Source organism: Rhinolophus sinicus, chromosome 15 (genome assembly GCF_057876585.1).
Source record: "Rhinolophus sinicus isolate RSI-liver-muscle chromosome 15, RSI-T2T, whole genome shotgun sequence".
NCBI lineage: Eukaryota > Metazoa > Chordata > Mammalia > Chiroptera > Rhinolophidae > Rhinolophus > Rhinolophus sinicus.
Genome location: NC_142515.1, coordinates 42,120,125 through 42,125,072, shown reverse-complemented (window position 1 = coordinate 42,125,072; position 4,948 = coordinate 42,120,125). Strand labels below are relative to the sequence as shown.

Below are 4,948 nucleotides of genomic sequence, written 5' to 3'. Positions count from 1 at the left end.
TTATTTACCTAGGCTATGTGTGTCTCCTCCCAATAGAGAGGTTGGGAGGTGAAGGCACTGAGTGGATGCCTGACTCCCACAGGCCTATCTTATTTTCCTCTTACAATTCAGCTGAGGCCAAGAGAGTCTTGGTATCTCTCCAATGCCTGATCCACTGTCAATCACCACATAGGGCCCACTTTCCACTTAATGAAGGGACTAAGAGCAGCTATTGGTTTGCAGACTGAGAAGAGAATGAAGCTGATTTACAAAGAGAAGTAGAAATGAAAGGCAGAGAGAAAATATAAATTCCCACAAACCTCCAGTTCTTGGTTCCAGTTTGTGCCTGAGCACAGGCTTGGGTTCTATGAAACAGCCCAGCATCATACTAATAAATAATATCTTTTCTCAGGTTAGCTTGCGTGGGTGTTTCTTATTTGAAACCACATGAATCATTTATAGCTAATAAAGTAGGACACATGTGATCCGTTATCAAACTTGTAAAATTTCTGATGTGCTGTACATTTTAGGGTATGATTAGGCTAGAAATACAAAGCCAAAGTTTCCTGGAAATGCAAAGATACTATTTCTATATTGAAGTTAAAAAGAAGAATTACCATAGGCTACACATGGATTAATTACTATCTTCAGAGAATTAGAACTCTATCAAACATTCTTACCAGAAAATTATGCTGAACAAAATTTAGTCTTTCTGTCACTACTCAAAAGAATTTAGAATCTTTTAATGCTCCAGGGACATTACCATTTTATAAATTGCACAAAAAATTCTCATTATTTCAGCTTTCTGGTAGTTTGGATTCAGAATAAATGGGAATTTACTGTAATACTTTGAATTATTAAGTTCTGGGGAGCTCAAAGTACTTCAAATATACATGAATTATATCACTTATCTTTCTCAACAGTGGAATGAAATTTACAACTGGAAACAGCAATGGGTGGATTCAGGATACAAAGTCATTTTTCTTGACATTCTAACGAATAATCTTTCTATTTGGCTATTTTGAACTGATACTGGCTTCCTTGTCTACTTCGAAACATGATTTTTTTGTAAGCTAAAAATCAAATAGGACTAAGGCCAGCAGCAAAGAATCTGGGCTATAATTTTATTTTATTATTAAGTACATAATGATTTGATTATAGGTTTCAGCTCATAAATTTTCAGATGAATCTGAATCCTGCGGTTTATTTTCACAAAAGAGAAAAACTCAAACATAGTGGTAAAAAAATCAAATGCATTTATATATATACGCCTGACTTTCATCAGAAGTGAAAATATGCTTTAAAATGTACAGGAAAAGCAGGATTCAGGTTACAATATAGCTGTTAAGTGCTGTGTTGTCGTTCCCGCTGCTCAAAATTAAGTTGTTTCTTACCTATACCTGTCTGTTATACTCCTGTAGCAGCCAGGGACGCTTGGTCTCATACATGTCAAAAATAAATAAATAAATAAAATAAAATAAAATATACAGGAAAGAAATAAAATATTTAATTAAAAAACCTTTTTGCTCTGGTTTTCGGGCTCCACCTCAGTATACTATAGTCTGACTTTCTATTTATGGATTATCTATGATCAAATATAACATAGTTCAAATAAAAATGACCATCTTGTCCCTCAAGCTTCCTTCTGAACATCTCTCTCCCTTAAAAATGTAATTAGTTTCTGCTACTAAAAAATGTAATACTCTCTGAAGCCAAAGCTTATTTCTGTATCACCTGCTGTTTTGGAGTATTTGTACCTTTCCTCCTGCCAGTTATCATGGATAATCAAAAGTGAACTGTAAGGAGAAATCTTCCATTTAGGAAACATCAATTTGTACAAAGTCTAATCTAAAAGATTAATATGGAGCATGTGGTACCTACAATAGGAAAATGGCATTTAAATATTAATACTAGATAAATACACTCTTGCTGCCATCTTTGATAATTTATAAGTCATACACTTCTAGAAGGAAGTAAATCCCTTTTTTCTTTTATGTTGTTGCTCAGTAACATTATACAGCAACATGTAAAAAAACAAGGCACCACTTTCCTAGTCGGATCTGACAAGGGGAAGTGAAAAATTTGGGTCCAATTTCAACCTAATTTCCTAACAGCCTAGATTTGTGTCACGTGCTTGATCCTAACTGGTGCTTTCCAAATTAAATGTATATTTCTCAAACCAATATCTTAAATGGTAATGTTCCAACAGTCCAAATGTCGATTATCAAAACAAACATTTGTTTCTCTAGCAAGTGTTTTCACACAAAAGCATTTGATTCACGTACTGCAGCAAACAAACATTTGCTTTAGGCAGTTAAGGCAGCCAAAAGTTCTTGCAGAAACATCTCACAGGCTGGCTGGCATTCCTCCCTGGAGCAGGGCTCACTGAGGTCCGAGAATGCTTGTGAAGCCAGTTACTGACCAAGAGAATCCTTTGCAAGACATTAGCACTGTGAAGAGGCACAAGCATTTTCAAAACACATCTTTTGAGAAAATGTGCTTCTAATTATGATGCTTCCATTAGAAAATGTCTTCATGTCTTCACAAAGCTTCATTTGCTCATATAAATTCAGCCTTTGATATAATCACAAAACCAAATTCTTATGAAAGTTCACAAAGGCAGTTTCACATTAAAACATTCCTACAGTTCGGGAACCATTATTTATGCAATAGCCCATGAGAGTTCATTATATAAATAGTCCTATTACTACATTAAAGTCTATTTTCTCTCAGAACACGATGGGGATTATATGTGTAAATATGTTTTTCTTAAACTCATGTCTACTTCACTGTCAAGATGCAGCTTCCACATAAAACTCCACTTGTTTTCCATAGTATTTAAATGCTTTTGGAATGAATCAATATTTCTGAGGAAGTCATTTAGTTAAATATATGTTCTTTAAAGCATGGGAAAATTGATACTTAACTTCTGCTCCAGAGACAGAGTTTCTTAGCAACTGAGTCAAGATTGATTCTTTGGCTAGTTCAAAACTGAGAATAGTTACTAGCCTGCTTAAAAGCAAACTAAAAGGATTTCTTCTTAGATAAATGCGTGAGTGAATGAATGAGTGAGAAAACACACACATATGCAGACACACAGTGTGTGACAGAGTGTATGTGAGAGGACACATGGCAATTTTATTTTTAATTTAAATTCTTTTTTCTTTTTTGCCCATCCCTCCACCCCCTTCCCTTTGGCAATCATCATCTTGTTCTCTGTACCTATGGGGCTGTTTCTGTTTTGTTTCTTCATTCTTTTCAGATTCCACATATAAGTTAAATCATATGATATTTGTCTTTCTGTGACTTATCTTACTTAGCAAAATACCCTCTCAACCCATCCATGTTGTTGCAAAAGGCAAGATTTCACTCTTTTTTATTGCTGAGTAATATTCCATGATATATATATATATATATATATATATATATATATATATATATATATAATTTTTTTATCCATTCACCTATCAATGGATACCTAAGTTGCATCCATATCTCCATGTCTTAGCTATTGTAAATAATGGTGCAATGAACATAGAGGTGCCTGTCTTTTCAAAATCTTCTCCCATTTGGTTGGTTGCCTCTTTATTTTGTCGAGCGTATGTCTTTTCAAATTAGTGTTTTTGTTTTCTTCGGATAAATACCCAGAAGTGGTATTGCTAGGTCATCTAGCAGGTATATTTTTAATTTTTTTGAAGAATATCTATACTGTTTTCCATAGTGACTGCACCAATTTTCAATCCCACCAACAAGTGCACAAGGGTTCCCTTTCTCCACATCTTCACCAGCACTTGTTGTTTGTTGAATATTGAGGATGGCCATTCTGATAGGTGTGAGGTAGTATCTCATTGTGGTTTTAATTTGCATTTCCCTGCTGATTAGTGATGTTGAGCATCTTTTCATATGTCTGTTGGCCATGGGTATGTCCTCTGGAAATACCATTCAGGTCCTCTACCATTTTTAAATTGGATTGTTTGTGTTCTTGGTGTTAAGCTATATTGTGTTCCTTATATATTTTTGATATTAACCTCTCATTAGATGTATCATTTGTGAATATCTTACTCCATTCAGTAGGTTGTCTTTCATTTTCTTGTTTCCTTTGCAGTACAAAGCCTTTTTAGTTTGATGTAGTTCCATTTGTTTATTTTGTTTTTGTTGCCCTTGGCCGGGGAGACATATCCAAAAAGATATTGGTAAGTCTGATGTCAAAAAGTTAACTGACTTTTGTTTGCTTCTAGAAGTTTTATGGTTACAGTTCCTACATTTAAGTCTTTAATCCATTTTGAGTTTATTTTTGCATGTTGTATAAGAAAGTGGTCCAATTTCTTTTTACTTTCTTCTTTTTTTTTTACATGTATCTAGAACACATGACAATTTGGACCTCTAGCTAATCAACTTGCAAGAAGAGTTTGCTGACCATCTTACATAGGCTTAATTCTATTTTGGCATTGATAGGATGGGGCAAGTATGATGCAGCAAGCAGGTAAGCAACCATAATCGTTATAGTAACAATTAATTATATGTATTATAAGCATAGAGGTAAAATAACTTGAAACATAGGTTAAAAAAAATGGTAGATCAAGTTTCAACCCAGGTCTGTCTGATATTAAAACCCCATAAACTGTACTGCCTTTTTACGGGAAGCTCAAAGTATTTCTGTCTTCAAGAAACTTTCAACATCATTGTAAAGAAAACACATCCAAAAGAATTAGGGAATCACCTGAGAGAGTAGATGCTTAAGGGTTAATAGTAAAGTGAAGCCCTTACTTGGTATTTCATTGTGCTAAGGACCTGGCTTCATGAAGAAGATGGAGTTTGGGCTTAACCTTGAAACAAGTTGGGGAGAGGTAGAAGCGAGGAGGGAGGGCCCTTTGAAAACATAAAACAGCTTGAAGAAAGACATGGAGGACGGCGGTGCTACTTGGGATCTGTCAGACATGGGGTGACAAGCTGTTGTGTGGGGAGTAGC

General features: G+C 34.9%; 1 non-coding gene across 1 annotated transcript; it reads left to right on the top strand.

The window, feature by feature from the left end:
* Positions 1–1,295: 1,295 nt before the first annotated feature.
* Positions 1,296–1,427, top strand: LOC141572962 (small nucleolar RNA SNORA63). The gene has a single exon (XR_012498551.1). It is a non-coding gene; the product is annotated as a small nucleolar RNA SNORA63 (small nucleolar RNA).
* Positions 1,428–4,948: the final 3,521 nt, after the last annotated feature.